This window comes from Colletes latitarsis, chromosome 11 (assembly GCF_051014445.1).
Source record: "Colletes latitarsis isolate SP2378_abdomen chromosome 11, iyColLati1, whole genome shotgun sequence".
NCBI classification, from domain to species: domain Eukaryota; kingdom Metazoa; phylum Arthropoda; class Insecta; order Hymenoptera; family Colletidae; genus Colletes; species Colletes latitarsis.
The window spans coordinates 19,947,711-19,966,940 of NC_135144.1; the positions used below are offsets into that span (position 1 = coordinate 19,947,711).

The window sequence follows — 19,230 nt, forward strand, 5'->3', positions numbered from 1 at the left end:
CACGACTAATTGACGCGCGTGCGGATGCACGAAACGGATGTGCCGTACGAAACGTATGTGTCCGCGTAAAAATATAGTCTCTCGTCAGAATAGCGCTCCAACGAAACCAAAACGTAGAAAGGACACGTACGCAATTTTGAACAGCGGTAATCACGTTTCTGCGAAATTTGTGCCCCGAATCCACTGTTTTTAATAATTGAATAATTGGTTAATCTCAAAAGATAACAATTTAAACGCCTGAAAAGCTTTATGGGCCACGGTGATTACGTTAAAAATTCTTTTCGACCAAAAAGTTCAGAAAGTACTCGGTACAAGTCGAAGATCGTGGAGGATTTATGCAACGAGCTTTTAATGGAGCTTCTAAATTAACAAAAGATTAGTAATTGGAACGCTGGAGAATATTAAAGTGAAACACGAGGCAAAGTACTCGAAATAAATACACACGGTGCAAATCAATGACCGTAAGGGTTGAACACACGCGAGCCCCGACCGCAGTCCTGATGGCGGATCCATAGTTCACGACCGTAATTCGCGTTGCATGCGGTATGTCTAAAAAGCAGGTCTCCGGGGTTCCACGTACCGTCTGGAAACCGTTAAACCGTCTCGAAAGCGGCGAGATTTCGGGCCGAATGACCGCCGGGGCGGGAGTTTGTCAGCTAAGTTTTCGTGAATTCAATTATCACGAGGAGGCGAGTCACGCGAATGCATATGCAACCCGAAATGCATGCACCGAATTGCGCCGGTACGTCGACTAAATTCGTTCTTAATGCATCGCGTGCCCTATCCGGCCGAGTATCTCTCGATTGTGGGTCAATGATCTGACTCGATGAAAAGTTTCCACCGGTTACGCGATAACGTACAGATTTCGACTGCGATTCCACCGAGATCTTCCACCCCCGCTCTACACATCGGTGTGAATTACTACAATGTACAGTATCTAACAAAACTAACGAGAAAACTACTTTGGTGGCTTGTTTATGGCATAATAAAATAGTGAAAATCACTACTATTGTCCTAGGGGTGGAAAACTGGACGATTAAGCATTTTTCAACAAAGATTTCACCTATGAGAACAGTTTTTAAAAATACCTGTTTTTAGAAATTATATTGAAAAATAATACACTTGATTTCTTGGATTAAATGTCTATTGATGTATTTTTTTTTTTTATATATTTATACAGGGTGTTCGGCCACCCCTGGGAAAAATTTAAAAAATAAGACGAAAATCAAGAATACCAATTTGTTGATGAAGGCTTTGTTAAACAGTTATTAACGTTTAAAGTTCCGACCGTACTGAATTTTTTTCTCGAAAGTGAGTAAGATTTCGGGGGTATGTCTATTCACCAAATATGATTGTAATCGACCCCCGCAACTAAAAATAATTTTTTTAAAACGATTCGAAATTTTTTTTTTTGCCGAAAAATTTAGGCACCTACCCCCTGTCGATTTTTCTTAAAAATCAGTTTTTCATTTTTAGTAATTTTGTTTGACGCCCTACAGAAAAGTTGTCTAATACTTTTTTGTAGGTACCCATGAGCTCTACTTCAGAAAAAAGTTTCATTGAAATATATTCAGTATTGTAGGAGTTGTGGCTGTTTGAAAATTGGACCATTTTTATGAGGTTTTTCTCATTTTGCGGGGTCGAGGACCAACTTTTCGAATATTTTTGCGATTTGTACATATTCTTCATCAAAATACGCGTAGTTTGCTTTTTTAAACATTAAAATCGTCCAATCCGTTCAGAAGTTATAACGTTTTAAAGATTCGCATGAAAATTCGGGCAGACATTTCTGGCCAAAAATTATATTTTCGGTAAGGAATTTTTCAATAGTATTAGATATTTTACGACGCCTTTGCATGAAGCTGTGACGGAAACGTCTATCTCCAACTTCCACTATTCTTTTCTTTTAAACTATATCGGGCGTCGTAACGGGGCCACTGATGCGATTCCATCGACCAGCATTGTGCGACAGTAGGAACCGTGTGGCGTGAAAAATTACGAGACGAGAAAACCCCTTTAACCGACAAGCGAACAGACACGAGGGAAATATTACGTTTCTTGAAAAGTACAAGAGCCATAAATGAGAATCTATTGCGGCGGTCGTGTGAAAATGAAAATTCATCGAAAGCAAACTGCAGCAACACGTAGGAGGGAAGTAACAAATGGGCGACACAATTTCAGTATATCTAACAAAATCTTCTTCGTATCGATTATTTGTTGAATCGAGAGATTGGGTTAGTTTTAACAGTACAGGTTAGACATAGGGGAAAAAAACATTCGTGACGATCAAATAATTCAACTTCAGCTGGCTGTCTATCAGATTATAAAACCATACAATGAAATAAAATAAACAGGTTCTTTCTTTGTTAATAATATGAATGAGTGAAATGGACTTACTACTTGTTGACAACTATCAGTGATGGTCAGCATTGGTCAGCAGTGGTCAGCAACAATCAGGAACGCACTAATGGCCAAATGTAGGCCTGCGAGACCCAGATTCTCTGAACGTACCAGAGGTACCGAAGAATTTCGATTCCAGGTTTTTTGTAGGATGACAGTTGACGATTAACTTGGCTGCTTGGTCTACGGACGAACTATTTCGATTCGTCCTACCTCTCGGTCGTTCCTGATCACTCGAGCGCTGACATCTTGTTGCCAAGCTTGTTGCTTACCATCGACGATCATAAGGTGAGCGTTGTTTACCACTAAGTAACCAAAGACATCGCAAAGCTTAAGATTAAGGATTTAAAAATTTCATGTATGACTCTTCTTAACATTTTGTTCTCCTTCGAAGCAGTGTATTTTATGTTATAAAACGAAGAAGTCGGATATGTATTTCAATCAGAACTAGGAAATGAAAGAATAAATGTTATTCATCCTTTTCCTTAGTCTCCATGGTGTTAGTTGTAGACCATTCCTCTGTCTATTGTAAATCCAGTTTATTTATTTCCCATATAAAAGGGGAGTGTCGCCTTCTCGTATTTTATCCGACTCTTTCTTTTGTTTCACCCCATCTGATATACCTTCCCAAAAGCGTACTTCGAGTCATAAGTCTCTTAACATATTTCTTATCCGTTTCATTGTTTTTCGCCGGTTCTCTATACCTCCTTGCTTGCAGCCAGATACAGTTGGCATTGGTACAAATAGGTTTATCATCTGTGATTTCTTCTTTCTTTTTACTTTCTCTGGCTATCGCGCTTCCCTTTCCTTCAGAATCTTTGTTGTTAAAGTCTCTCCTAAAGCCTCTCTGCTAAAGCCTCTCCCAGTTTTACTGTTCCATCAGTTCTGGAACATAGCAGAGGAAAACTGTTGCTATCTGTCACAGAATGAAAAATATGGGATGCTTCACGCAGTACTGCTAAATTTATTATTTTATAAAACAGGAATCTTTCCTACGCCAAGTGACCCTACAGATTCACTTTAAATTTTCTTATCGTTTCTACGATTTTCTCTGTTATATTCTTACTAAATTCGACGTCCCTCGTCAATAAAAATTCAAGATACTGGTCGAACCCCAGCTAAACGATTTTATAACAGCTCTGATCGGTAACCAATGACCCATTAAATTTTGAAATATACGACACATGCCAATATCAGTGTGTCGTTTGTCCCTAGCAGAAACAATCTCCCCTTGCTGATTTTCCAATCCCTCCTGGAAAGATGCCTAAGTACTCGAAGCGTACCACCCCTTCCATTACACCAGCTTCTATTTGTGAAGGTGTCCGGTGTCTTCATAACAGAGTTGAAACTCGATCCCGAAACCACCCCGCTGCAAAGGGTATTTTCCCAGTGGCTTCCAAACGAATTACCCGCACCGTGATTTCCGCAAAAAGCAAAGTGCCGCAAAACCGTTACGATCGCGAGGAGAAAAGAGCAACCGACCGCGTTCGTAAGAAGAAAATTTGTTGCTCTCGCCAGCGAGAAAGGAGGGCGGCGTAATGGGTAGCGAAAAATTTATTTCGATCACGCGGGAAACGGAAAGCAACTTTCTCGTCGTGCCTGAATTTTTCAGAGTGCCTGGAAAATACTGCAGCTGCGTTAATGGCGAGAAGGAAAACGCCGGACGTCGGGTTTTCCGGCGTGAAAACCGCACGTAGCGCGAAACTATCGGGCCCGTACAACACGTGGGCGTACGAAACTCCAGCGACTCCTTCGACCACGGAATCTCGCGATGAAGCGAGGGGAGAGTCGATTGTTGGCTGTCGGCCAGTTATCGGATCCCTATTACACGCCTCCCATTAATATCGCAAGCGTAGACACACGTTGGTGCGCTGAAAATTTAACGCCAAGAGTTCCCGGAATGGCGGCCGCGGAATAAATTTCGCTACATTATTTAATGACCATAAATCGACCCTCCTTTCCGTGCCACTTCTCCAGCCAAGACTTTTGCTCACGACTTTGCATTTACTTTGCCCGCACCTGACGCCCCCGCCGCCAAACTAGGATGTCTTTACGCGAACGAACGTAAAACCGAGGCCTACTTTTCGCCTGCTCGTCCTCCGACGACGACTTTTAAGGGTAAAAGTTACGTGTAAGTCGAGTTACGTACGATGGTTGCAATTTGAGAGCAGTATTCAAAAGGAGTCGCTGCAGTTATGCAAAAGATAACATAGAATCAATTAATCCTAGAATAATACTACGAGGTCGTTGAACAGAATAATTTCCATTTTCAAACGAGGATTCGAAAGATAAATAAACTGTACGATTGGATTTGAAAAACACCAATATATAGTGGAAGATGTGCTCTGTAGATGTACTGAATTGTATTATTAATTTGGAACGCCCACGAATCGAATGCCTAATTTATTGGAAAAGAGAATCTCGAATAAGGATCTCCCCAAAATTTATACTAGTCACGGTGTCTATTAGCTGGGCTACATTAAGACCCTTGCATCGTACGCGTTTGTCTTCGTGAGCAGTAAGTGCGGAGTATTTTTATCGTAAATCTCCCCAGTTTTTTATGTTCCTATTTAGTATTAAATATGAGAATGGTAAGCAACGTTCCCGGTAAATTAAGAAAATGGACGTAGATTCCGAGCTCTCTGTTAGCTCTGACAGATTTCGTGGCGTGTATAGCTAATAAAATCTCATTTGCAAACATGTTCCATTAATAACAATAAAACTGACGTGAAACGTAAATAAAAGGAGTAGAAAGTTATAATTTTGAGGCTGCATAATGGTACACTATTCAAATGTTCTTAAAAATTCTAGCAGTGCAACAGATCCCTTAGTTCTAAGACGTTCCCATACGAGAACACTCGAAAGGAAGTTTCACACCCTCTACAATACCTATTATACCTAATAGATCATAGTACCTAGCTGCTACATTTGCTGATTAACTCTTTGATGCCCCTGAGTCACTCGTCACTCGATTCTATGTTCTATTCCTTGGAAACTGTCTTGTAAGAGTCGAGCTATTTATCCACAAATGGTGACTCTTCTGGTTTCAAAGAGCACTCACTTCCAGAAAAATTAAATTTCATATACATCAAGTACCCGGCAAGAAGCGTACAAACTATATATAAAATAAATGAAAAATTAAATTTAAAAGCTCTTATATCTCCTCTCAACTTCGCCACTCGATAATAAACCGCAAAGGAACATTTCCTATCTCCCTAATGCTCACGCAACTTTAATTCCACCCGTAGCGTTTCCCTTTGTTGCGTATCCCGAATAAGTAGATCGCAATCTCGTTCTGTCACGAGGATAAGTACGCTCTTATCTTTCAAAGCGTAACCAGCGTTATATAATATGCGTCATCGGCGTGTACACTTTGAGCACCCGGTCGTCATGGCGACGAATATATCGCGTACCATGAACAATCGACAACGGGGTTGAACGTGGAACCGTGCAGCCAGGTCGTTGCAAGCGGCACGACACTGCGACACAACTTCCCCAGGTCTCTGACATTTGAGCGACCGACGCTCTTCCCTCGCCGTACGAAACCTGACATCCGGGTCGCGACGATGCTCCGTCCTGAAAAACTTTTCCGTCGCAAAGACGAATTTCCAGGCACTCGCGCGCCCACCCGTTGTCACGAAGCTGATACTCGCGCTCACACACACACGCACTCACACACACATACATACACACAGTCCGCAAACGAGGTCGCTTCGAAGTTTCAGCGAATTGAACGACACGCCGGAGAATCGTATTTCGCGATATCGATGGATCGCGGATATAAGGGACCGTTCCAGGTCCGGCACATTGAAAAAATCCATTCACACTGCAACCCATTTTATTTTTTTTTCTTGCAATACAATTTAATTCGACAGTGGCTTCTCTAGCATTTTAAAATTGAACGATTCGCAACCTTTCTTGTAGAATATGATAGGTTAAAAGGATTTCTTTGTTTGGAACATTCGGAGTTCAGAGTTCAGAATTTCTTTATGGAGGGTGCTTAAGATACATTTCACATCTAGTCCTTTCACACCATATTACCCAGTTTCACATGAATTACATATTGCACTCTTTCTCTATTCTCGCTCGTCCCCCCTGTTCGAAATGTTTTTTCAGCGTTTCAGCATTAGTTTATTAGGGTACTCAAGACCACATATTTGGAATATTAAAGTTCAACCACGTGTTATGAAGCAATCTTATCAGGATGTAAAGTCGCAGGGAAGCAGGAGTTCCTGTAAGAGACGACAATTGATGTCTTTATTATTCTGTACCGTATTTACGTAATACACACCAAATTCGTTTCTCAGACTCGTAAGTACTGTAATCTACTAGGAAATTTTTCTTTTGTTACCGTTGCATGATGATTTACCTCTTCGTGTTTCCATGAGTCCTGATTACAGTTTTACAAACGATGCTATTTATATATTTCCGCAGAGGAGTAGTCTAATGGTGTTATGGTTGATGACCTTTGTCCATTATTGGTCCACCACGGCCCATGCAATCAGCAATTATGTTAAAATCTTAAAATCTAAACTCGTCTTCTTACGTAGTTTCGTATCTTCCATTTAGTGGAAGATTTTAGCAACAGTATCGAGGGGAATTTATCTTGAAACACGCTGTACAGAACTTTGTACACTGCCTGCAAGTTGAAGATACTGTCCGATCGCATCGGTTCAACGAGATAATCCACCAAGAAATTCAAGAGGGCAATCCATTGAGTGGGACTGTCTTCTACGAGATTATTTAATTCATTATATTATACTACGTCTACGCTCATGGCCCGTAAACGAGGTCGCTTCGAAGTTTCGCCGAAGTTCCGCGAACGATACGCCCGGAGAATCGTATTTCGCAATATTGATGAAGCCCTCCGCAGATAAAAATTCTAGTCTATCATTTTTTTCCATTTGGGAATTTTTTTCGAATTTATCCTCGTTTTTTAGCGACGATACATTTCTCTTGCTAATCAATATCCGTTCGACATCGGTTTGGCGCCATTGCCAACCAAGTAGCCACACAATACTTTCGCCGATGTTGTAATTATTTCATTTACTATATTATATCATAATTACGCTTGTGATTTGCAAATGGGGTTGCTACGAAATTTCAGTGAAATTCCGGGAACGATACACCGGAGAATCGTATTTCACAATATCGATGAAATCTGCCGAAATGTGTTCGTAACGATCAAATTTACAGCGAAGTGAAAAATAAACGATTATTAAAGACACGTCGCATAGATAACTTGTTTATTTTTAATCACATGTTGCAATTTCGTGCTTGCGTTCAAAAAGAACTTTTACACACCACTGGGTTTCCGAATCAAAGTTCGAATGGGGATAATTACAAGCTTTTGATCGCTCGGGGGACCCTGTCGTGACGCAGATAAGATCCAGAAGGAACAGTGGTAGCTATAGAAGAGCTCAAAGGGCTAACAAAAGATCGCGAGGAATATAATTTGTTTGCGGTTGGTTTCATCGGGTTTCAATGCTTTTTAGAAGAATTATCGCGTCCTAACAGGAGCGCTGTTTCGATGAAACTCGATGCCGTTTGAAAGATAAAAGCTTCCTCGAGATGATGCTTTTTCTTCGATTATTAGCGACGGCATCTTGCAGGCATGAACGCAAGTTCCTTTTACGAGGAAGTCGCAGTTACTGTAAACGATTAATCCGTAGTTTACCGAACTACTGCTCCCCAGAGTGCCATGTTTTAATTTTATCTTTTATCCCAGTGTACTACCAGTAAAAGTTTTAAATACGATCGGGTGAAAAATTGTTTCGCGCGTAATTCTTTTTGGTTAACCCGAGCAAAAAATTCTCATTAGTAATAGATTGCGATAGAAAGCTATTTTGGCCCTCCTAGGTAGCAATTTTTTAATTTTTTATTATTCGATGGGTCAGAGACTCATCAACGACAAAGATCAGCGTGTCTTTCTAATTTGCGTAATGATTACGATCCTAATGCATTCGTCTTGCATGGAGGTTCTACTGACACTGCACAAGAATCCCTGTTTCAAGGAAATTGGCCCATAAATTAAGGTCCCTTCGGTCGCTCTGGGCTCACGATGCGTCAATTCCCATCGAGAGCAGCACGACTAGGTTAGAAATGGAGAACCTCAATGTTAATTAATTAAAATTAAAGAACCATTGTCTTTCAAGGATAATACTGCTTTTTAAAATAAACATTGTCGTTCTGTATAAATCATTTGATTAAATGAAAAATCGAAGAGCTAAAAATAACTGTAAAACATGTCAACATCGTTGGAAAGATTTTCTAAACAAACTTGTACATCAGCTGTCTGTGCAATTTATCTTAATGTCGCGGATCAGTTCGATGTTTTTTTCAAAATTACACGTTCTCCGGGACAATTTATTTTCTTCTGTCGATCTATATTCTTTTTATTATTCTTCCGAGTTGTTCAACCATTTCGTATCGAAATAGTGCAGTGGTCCCAGGAGCCAAGACATCAATCGGCCGTTACTTTTTACGGTTAACGAATTATAAATAATCTTACACAGTATTAGTCCTCTCGTAAACCTTTAGCTCATCGCGAAGAAGCTCGTTCGTTCGGTTTAAAATAGTTCAAACTTCACGGTTAAAGATAATTTATTTTCCATTTGCCGTTTGAAATTCGCAGAAGGCAAACTTGCCTCGATTTCTCAGATAAAGCATCTTCGGAAGTCTCTCTAAACCTCGTTTTCTTCGGGTATCGTCGTCCGAAAGGTTCCCTCGCGGTCCACCGGGAAATCTTCTGATATCGAGATAACTCTGTCACGTTGTACAGCATTATTTATGTCGTAATGCACGGAAATGTTTTTCTACATGCGTCTACGTAAATATATTTACGGTTTCCATTTTGTTTCCTACTCTGCTTGGTTTCGTCACTTGCTGGAGATCTCGTGTTTTCTCGGATCGCGCAAACATACCTGAACATTCGTCGAATCGGTTCTGTTCTAAAAAGAGGCCGCACGACAGGTTGCACTATTCCGACAATTAATCAAGGTATTTCCTTTCTTCTACGATTTTTTATGCTGCGGTGAATGCATCTCGAAATAACGTTGCTCTAGCAGACATTATTTGGATTAGAATAAAAACACGAATTAAAATAATGAATATTTGCTAAAGATCCGTGTCACATATTTTTGAATATAAAGAGTTGCTAGGAACAATATTTTGTTCGACTAACATATCGAAAACTATCCGTAGGAACTTCAAATAACAAGTTTAATTTTTCTAGTACCAACACGCCATCTGCAAAAATACAGTTTACTCGCGAAGAGTTGAATAGAAACTACAACGCGATGGAACGGCCGGAACGAACCGTAAAAGAATTTTCTGACTAAATGAATTTGAAACGCGTGGCTCGGAACGTGGTTATTTGTTTTCGCACAAAAGAATCGCTGCGGGTCATTCATGCTCGTGCATCGCACTGATATAATCACGGGATACTGATAACTAATTGGTGAAAGGTACAATGATCAATTTCTGTTGAACGTATTTTGAGGTTATCCTCTGGGAGATTCGTTCTAGAATGCTTCGCGGAATATTCTGTTGCATGCCATGTAATTATATTTGCATCGAATCGAACTTGCACGGTAATATTGTTTTTAAATTAAGGTTGAGAGACATCAGTACGTAGAAGACAGCAATACAAAGTATGACTTACCATCTAAGAACGACAGGACTCTAACAAACTTCGTTGACATGGAATACTGTCTCTCGAGAGTTCCGATTACTGGCGCATTTACCTTTCGTGTCGCGCGTATCTGTCGTCCGACACGCGCGTCATGGATACGAGTTAATTGTCAGCGTAATCCATAGTCCAAACATTTGATGCATCCGGCGTTGATACAGATAGAAACAGACGGTTGGTGCAAACGAGGCGACGCGACGGTCGCGTCGTTCACCCCATGCACGACCACGTGACCCGAATGGCGCCGACGGCGAGTGCGACGGCCCTGAGCGGCGAGCGAGACGGCCCGAAGCCGGCCGACGAAGCACGAGGGCGTCGCGAAGGTAACCACGTTTTCTACCCTCGTTTTCAGTCTGTCGTGGTGTGTCCTGTTGGCCGGCTGACGGCGCGGTTGCACGCGTGCCAGCCCTTATCTCGCTCTCCCTCGCTTGCTCGCCTTTTCGATCGTGTTTTCTATTCGCGCGAATTCACGCCCGAGCGAGGCTCGTTGTCGTCGTTGCCGGAACCGTGGACGAGGGAGGTACGGCGACTCGGATGGAGTTACGGGGACCAGTGGTAAAACGACGGCCAGTGTTGTAGTGTGTTTCGTGCGCGTACGCGCTGTCGGGAGGTTAAATCTTGCCGCGAAACCGAGAACCGACCGACCAACGGACGGACACCGGGCGGATAGTTCGCGCTTGACGGATTCGATCGTTTCAACGGCCACGGAGGAGAGGACATGCGACCGGAGGAACGCCGTTTCACGGACGGATGAACGTGACTCTGGCACTCTCGACTCGATGCAGAGGGACGTTGAGGTAAGAGTTCAACGTACGCCGACGGTGCCATTGGCACGCGAGACTTTGTCCCCGGAAAAATAAACCACGCCAGACGCGCCGTAGCACGACAGGTATTCCGTTCGGCGTAATGTGTTCCGTACTCCCCCCCCCCTCCCCCCATCACTTCTGACTATTTCTTTTCACCGCTCCCACCCCCTACGCGCGCCACCTACTCGCGGTTCGACCCTCGATCCTACGATTTCTGCGGTCACCGGCTCCGTATCGTACTCGAGTCGCGTTAGATAGCGTTTGCCAACAGACCAATACCCTTGAAACTTTTCGCGACAGTCGACCGTTTGTTTTTCACGGGGACCTTAACCGTTACGAATTATATATACGTTATAGTAACACAGTTAAATTTCACATTTGCTTCATGTAAAACGAAGCTGTTAAGTAGATCAATTTTTAGGTTATGCAGGTACAGATATGTAAAAATATTGATTTGCTGTAAAAATGTTAAAGAAACGAGGAAAGTCTGTGTAATTATAAAGAACATTAGCACGCATGTGTAATTAAAGTCTCAAGTTAAATAGTCTCGCACCATTTTAAAAAAATACAGATATCGAGAAAAGAGTGTTGAAAGCTTTAGTATCGGTCATTTTATGACTACTGATAAAATTTGCTGGCTTATCGTGGCTCGTTTCCTCCAAAGTCATGTAATAACTTCTTTGTTAGCGATTCTTTCTTTTTTTTTTTAATAATCCTGCTTTGCGTGTTGAGTTTCGCGCTGTGAGATGGATTGCAGCGATGCAGCAGAGATCTTGATCCTGGCAATACTTTACAAAGATTTGTCCCATATTAATATTTATTGCTCCCGTAATACGTGATGTAGAACTCAATTGTCAATATGCAAATGATAGGATTAATCGCGATTTACCCGACAATAAAATTGTTTTCGTTATTGGAACTTCCTAAATAACGTTACAGTGACCATTTTTTAACAGTGATTTACTGCGGAAGATTCGTTATATTTCCATTATTATTCCAAATTTGATCGTGGTATTTTAGAAATCAAATTTGTCAAGAATACCAAAAACAAACAAAAATTGATTTTCTCTTTTCATTTATCTCTCGAGTTCTCAATTCCATTCGATTAGAATGCGATGCAACATGATACGATTTCTGTGGAATTTATTTTATATATTGCAGAGTATTCTCATGGAATACAAATGAAAAGTTACCTTTCATTATATTCGCAAATGCTTCATTCAAACAATCGAGCAGTATTGACTTTTAAATCCTACAGAAAGGAATAACATCGAAATATTTTGTTTGTTTTGAAGATCGGGAATAACTGACTCCTGTTTGCATTCTAAACAAAGCATCCATTCGTTAAAAATAATTGGTAAACAAAAACGCTCGAACGTCATCTAAGTTTTAACGTTTTATACTATGCAAACCCTATAAGATTAATAATAGGAACTGCCAGTTATCTTTAACTAAGAGTCGCTAGAGAATTTCTTCCCAGAATTGTTCCATCTTCAACGTAGCACTTGAAGGGTATAGTGAATAAGGTAGAACGTCGAGAATGAGTGACATAAAGCTACATCGAGCGAGTAGCTAAATCTACAAAGCAACGTTGAAACGTATTTCGACGTGTCAACGCTAATGGTTAATTTTCAAATTAAAGAAAAGCATTGGACGTTTAATCTTATTGAAAAAACTTCTAAATACCATTCAAAAAGAAAAGAGTGCATCGATGTGCATATAAAAAAAAGTAAAGTGGTAGAAAAATATACTTTCTTTTTCTATCTCTCATCAAATTTCAGTATAATACCCGTTCCAATTACGCGAGGAAAAATGGTAAAATAATCGTGAATTCTAATGAATCACGTTACACGTGCAAGTTTTGATCTCGTTGTCACACGAGCACGCTACTGTATAATGATCGATTGAAGTTGAATCGCTGTTTGTTATACTCGTCGTTTAAATACGCCTACATGACGGCGCGTAACAACTGGAGGAAAATGAAAATTTCATGATGCATATCGTTTCTTTGTTTGTCCGTTGCACGATACGCCTATTTCGCGAACTGTGTTCAGGGTCGGGATAATTGAACCGTACCCTTTGACACTTCCTTGTTCCACTAGCGAGCTTTCCCGTTTAATTTCGTACGGGACAATAAGAGACAATTAGTGGAAATGAAACGCGATGTCTTCTACGGTAATCTGTTCTCCGGAAGGCACCAGGCAAGATAAAATCGTTCCGCGAATTGATACGTTATGGCAAAATGGACGATTACACGGAGAAATTATTCAAAAGTTTGCAAGAGATATCAAAATATTTTTTGTTCAGATTTATAATTAATTTCTTATATAATGTTTCGAATATTTAACTCGAAGATCTTTTGACGATTCACCAACATAATTGATTAACCATTAATCTGTTAAAAGAAATCAGTTTTATCGTATCGATTCGCATTGTAACGAGGTTGAATAATTTATTCTCGTATTCGAGTTGGTCTAACGATTCGAGTAATTATTGTCCAATTAATTCTCGATTACGCCGTTGGTGGAAACATATTTAGGAATATAAACAGGTAAAATGTAACTGCTACGCATCGTTATCGTATAAATTGAAATTACGTGAATGCTTCAATATTTTTAGTAATTTTCGAACACGATAGATTTTAATCAAATTAACGTTTCGACGTGTATTTTGCTTCGTTTAAATAATGGACGTTTCCTGTTTCGGGATGCAATTAAGAACCCGTTGAGTGGTGGCGATTTATCTTGACTGGATTTCGGGTTAATGCACTTTAAGTGTCGCGGGGAAAAAAGGTGGCGGAATTTATTAACGGAAGCCACGAATAGATAAGGTTTGGGTTTTACGTATGTATGCAACCGGTAGCGGGACTTCGTGTGGCTTTCTTCGCGGTACAAGTGGTGAAAAGAGCGCAAATAGGCCTGCGAGCGAGTAATTTATACCGTCGAGTTCGCGCGACGATAACGGGGAAAAAGAATCCGAAGAAACTGCGACGAAATAAGGGATTAGTCGGCGCTTCTTTGGACGGGTTAAAAAGGGCGCAGGTATTTCGCTGGGAAAACTTTTTGTCGTTTTTCATTTCCCAGGAAGCACGAACTGTTGAAAACGCGAGCGTTCATGGGCACCGTTTAGCTCGCGAGGGGTTAATATTAATTAAAGTAGCCAGGAGATAGCGGGATGAAATTTGTTTTTAAATTGACTCTTTCTCTGGCCTCGTAAGAATTTTTATTACGAATTTCTTTCGTTGAAAGTGTCTTGGCGTGCCATTCGAAACGGGCTGTGTAACAGTGAGTCCACGTGGATGCTAAGCAGTTGGTAAATACTGCTATTAAACGGGCACGAACAGAAGGGTGTAAATGGTATTCCGGGGTAAATAACGATCAGGCAGCTAAGATAGACTATTCTAGATGCGGTTTTGTAGCGAACAGAGTGGAAAAGGGACCGTATAATGAAACACGAAACGCAATCCTCACGCTAGGTGCCCGTAGGACATAATAGAAGATGTTTTGATAAAGGAATGAACTTTTTATTCTCACGAATTATACGTTCTATAAACGATACGTCCTATAAAAGACGCGATAAAGTAAACAAAATATATTTCTTAGAGAGATATTGACTTTGAAAAGAAAAAATGTCCTCCCGCCTGATTTGCTCAAATAAATTTATCGTCGAAAGGAAAGATACGTATCTGGCGGAACGAGTCGAATAATGAAACGCGAATCGTAACGGCGTTATAATTTCGAGCAGACGAATAATTGCGGAAATTTATACGGGAAACGAACTTTGCGGCTCGAAAAATGGAAATTAGTTTCGCCTTCTCGCGCGTCAGGTAGTTCGAAATTTTCGACGGGAATATTATATTTCGAGGACCATCCATTCGAGCCAGTCTAATTAATTACACCGATTCGCGCGACGAATGGCTAATGAAGTTGCTGTTGCGTCGAGGAATTTCCGAATTCTTGCTCCTACAAAGAACCTTCGACCCTTTGTTGCTTGCTCGGTCCATTGTTCGTTCCATTATCTCGTCTTTCTTTTTATAAGCATCTTTCGAGGATCAAACTTCCTGTTTCTTTTGTAGTCTTCGCGACGTTCAAAACGTATTGTTAATTCGGGGAAAAGTAAATTTGCAAATACATTCGACATTTGCAAATTTACCCTATCGCCGGTAATATTTACGGCCACTCTGTGGATTTATACTTTCTTTCGCGATTGGAAAATTAAATATTCCATTTAAAAGGAATGCAACAACGATAACGTTTCCCGTCCGTCGCGATTCCATCTATTTTTGCATGGAAACGTTTAAATGTTCGTAAATCTTTCCAGCGGCATATCTGTTCGGATGGTAGCGTTATTTTTTACGGTGGCACATTGAGAGGTTTCAAAATTGAGTCTGAGCGTTTGTGTAAACATACTTGGGTGTTTTTATGCTCGGTGAGCGATCACGGGCAAAACGATGATGATGTTAGCGCGTACTCTTCGCGCGTTGAAGGCTGTGTTTACTTTTGGAAAAGAGCGAAAACACATTGTAACTGCTGCCGCGAGAGTCGCAATCTGGTTGCAGTATGTCACGCGTCGCTATATTGCCTGGCGCTGAAATAAAGTCGAGTATTATGGGAAGAAATTTGAGAAATGTGCTTATTTTCGGTGCACTCGGTTCCCCGATGCTCGCAAATTTCGCTTTATTTTGAAGTTTATGTACCGTCGAGACGAAAACAGTTGTCGTTAAAAGACAAAAATACTTAGGCGAATTCTCTGTTTCTCGTAGTTAGGGAACGATGCAACCATTTGTCATTTTTAATGGTTTTTCATGCAACGCTATAGACGCGAATTTATTGGTTTCGAATCCGACGATGAGTTTAGGCGTTGAGACTTTGATCCGCCATCTCGCGATGGAGCATTAATAAAAATAAAACTAAGGATTCTACGTTTAAAAATAATTTTAGAATTGACCACAGAAGTCTCTTGATAAAATTGGAAAGTCTTGGAGCTTACGAATGATATGTTTAACAAAATTGAGAAGCGCTTCTTGAATTTTGTCGCGGACCATTTTGTAAAATTTTCGAGATCGCGAACGGTGAGGAATTCCGAAATATTTCGAAATTACTTTCTCCCGGAGTCCGGAATTCGGTAAAAAATCTCGAGGGTCCTAGAGACCGGGTTCGCTAGACTTAATAATGAAAAGTGATACATGCAGACGCGGGTATATGCATTTAAATTGAGCTGCGCTGAATTTATGAACGTCGAGCTGCGCTTCGAGAGCAACAATTTCAGAGATATCTCTCGAGAGACGTGTAAAATGTAGCGACGCGACCAGAGCTACCAGAACCGAGGACAGCCTTGGGTAAAGGGAAACTGACTAAAATGCAAGTAACTTTTAATCGTCGAAACGCTTCCGGAATTCCGCGTCCAGTATCGATCTGTATTGATCTAACGAAAGGAACGAGCAAAGTTTAAACTTTGGTCAAGCTAAGAGAAAAGTTCCCCTAACGACCATTGAATTTTTATTAAATGATTTCGTATTAAATGTTTTTGTTCCTAAATTTGAAGGAAATTAAATAAAATTAAGAATGATAAATGGAATACGAAAAATCTAACGTGATTTGTTCGCCGTTTCTTCGCTGATTTACTAAAAAAGAATTTATTCTGTTAAGCTTGTTATGTAGAGTGAAACGCTTAACGCAACCAGACCTATTATTTTCGCAGTTAGTTGGCTGGTCGAGTTTTCCTTTTATCGTGAACAATTCGAAGGGCTCTCGATGTAATAACATTAGATTTTTTTTAGGTCTCTTATGTCTCTTTTTCGTACATTTTCCAAAGGGTCGTGTCCCTGGGGGAGTCGTACGAAACTCTGGCGAAGCCAGAATATATTGTGTTGAGCTCCTCGTATAGGCTGAAACGCTTAACTCGACCAATCCTATTATTTTCGCTATTAGTTGGTAGATCGAATCTTCTTTTTTATCATCGATGGCATGGTTTAGAGGGCTTTCGATGTAATAACGTTAGATTTTTCGACGAATCATAGTTCTTGAGGCTTGCTTGATCTTCCTTAAGGGATCTCATGAATTGTATTGCACTTTTATTTATTTGTTTTATGGAAGTTTCAAACTTGGGAACTCATTATTAAATGCCAGGGACATAATTGTGCTCCCAGAGCGAAAGCTCCGGAATTATAGTCGTGTCACCAACAGGTGGTGTCCTCGTAGAACCATTCTTCTTAATTCCTCGATCTTAAAGAACATTTTTGCACGCTCACTAATTTCAACATTATAGAAACATAATAAAACGACACAATTTAATTTAAATAGTTGATATACTCTTCTCTGTTATCGCCACATGATATACTTTTTTTTGGTGGACAAATATTAAGGAACTTTGGAGTTTATTTTTATTCCACGATTCTCGTTTTGTTAAAACAGTCTGCGAGCCCCAATGAAAGATAGTTATCGCTTGGAGCAATGCCAGGAACGTAAAAAAAGGCAATGGATGGCTTCCCAGTTGGAGTCAATAAACATTCTCCCCACTCTAGAATTAAATTATAGTAACATTCTTTTAATTATTAGTATTAGTTTCTATAAATTTATTTTACAAAGGAGTACACACGAATGCACGTTTGAGCGTCCAATAAACTCGGTAACAGCGAGTTTCGCGCGTGAATGATATTTTTCCGTGACGCGAAAAGGGAAGAGACGTTGGCGAAACGGAAATGCGCGCGATCGCGACAACGAACAAGTTTAAATTTAACCAAAGGGGGCGGGGGAAGCGTTTGCATACTTCAAACAACGTCTTGCATAATGAAAATCGAACATCGATTATACGAGCATATTAGTTTCGAATACCTGACAAATGCGAATAGTGCAGCGAACTTTAGTTTCTCGCTCGAATCTCGTCCGACCACCATTTTATTTTAGCTTTGATTAAAAATTTGTATCGTGTAAAAACAGTTCGGATCATTAGACTGTGACTTAATATGCAAAAATATAAGAAATACTTAAAAAAAGCTTCTACAAAGCTCTCGTTTCGTTAATTCTATTAATAAGAATATGAATTTGCATAAATATCCCAGTCTAACGATCGTACTATGTCTGTTCGAATATTCTTCAGACTCGTACGTTGATTTCAATTGGATTCGTTCCGAGAGACGTTACAGTCTGTAATTTTCGCGAGACACTTTGCGACCTCAAAGAGTCACCTCCGTTGCCTCCGCGTTTCTTCGTACGCAATTTTTCGAAGTCTCCAGCGAAACAACAGAAATGCTCCAGACCCCTGGATTTCTCGGAGATACGACGAGAGGCACTTTGAACTTTCTTCCGGAGTCGCGACGCTTTCCTCCCCCTACTTTCTCTGTCGAAAGCCCTCGGCAATACCGAGACCTTCTGCGTCGAATAAAAAGCGTAGCTTCCGGTGCTGCGTCCATGATAAAAATAAATCGCACCTCTTTCGCTCTGTCTTTCTCTCACGCCTACACGTCGTGATCAAGATGAAGAAGACGTCGTCGAGGAGAATCGTTCTGGGGAATAAACCGATTTTTCAAATTTAATTTTTTGGTACACAAATGACATGCAATTTGCCCGAAGGTATCCAGGTTTCTTTAAAAGTATACACATTTCTTTCAAACAACAAAGTAGAAAATTCTTGACATCAAGTTTCACGATCATGAAGCTGCTCATTCGTGGTTGGGTCTCATATATTAAAATCAACACATTTTTGTACTTGCGTGGTATTCGTAAAACAAATCTACTTTTTTCGTGGCCATACCATGTACGAACTTGAACGAAATTAAATAGTATACGTTTGAAAGATTATTTGAAATTAAATCGTACTTCGATTCGTAGAGGAGAATGTCATTTGATTAGAATAAATCGTAGTAAGAAGAGAAAGCATCGTTTGTGATTAGTCAGAGATTTCTGTAGAAAGGGAGCGTGTCAAGGTAGATGAGTAAGGCAGGTCAAGGAAAGGGAAATGCAAAAGGGTTAGCAAGTGTGACAAAAGCAGACTAGTTTACAGGGTGGTCGAGCGGAGCCACCTAATTTATGACCTCTTAGGCACGTCGTAAAAACACTGTCGAATACGAAGAGTCGCGAGAAGCGTAGTCTCTTCATTCTTAAGAACACGTTTTCTTAAGTACCGCCAAGCGTTGTCCCAAATGTGACTATTCGACCGCGGGACTGCGAAGCAACAGTTTCGGTGGCTGAAGGAATCAGTGTAGCAAAGGATTGCTTGCGGTTAGCCGGGCTATTTAGACTGTAGGAATTATGGAGGTGCATGTTAGGGATACCGAGCAAAAGGAAACACAAGTTGGAGATCACGAAATGGGATTGGAAGTATCCAGGGGAAAGC

At 40.5% G+C, this 19,230-nt stretch overlaps 1 protein-coding gene across 2 annotated transcripts in view; it reads left to right on the plus strand.

Annotated features, from left to right (window-relative positions):
- Window positions 1–10,461: 10,461 nt before the first annotated feature.
- Window positions 10,462–19,230, plus strand: part of Sk (small conductance calcium-activated potassium channel) — a 252,814-nt gene continuing 244,045 nt past the window's right edge. For both annotated transcript variants that reach the window (XM_076778213.1, XM_076778214.1), the window contains exon 1: window positions 10,462–10,887. The gene's annotated coding sequence lies outside the window, so the exon portion shown is untranslated. The remainder of the gene's footprint in view (window positions 10,888–19,230) is intronic.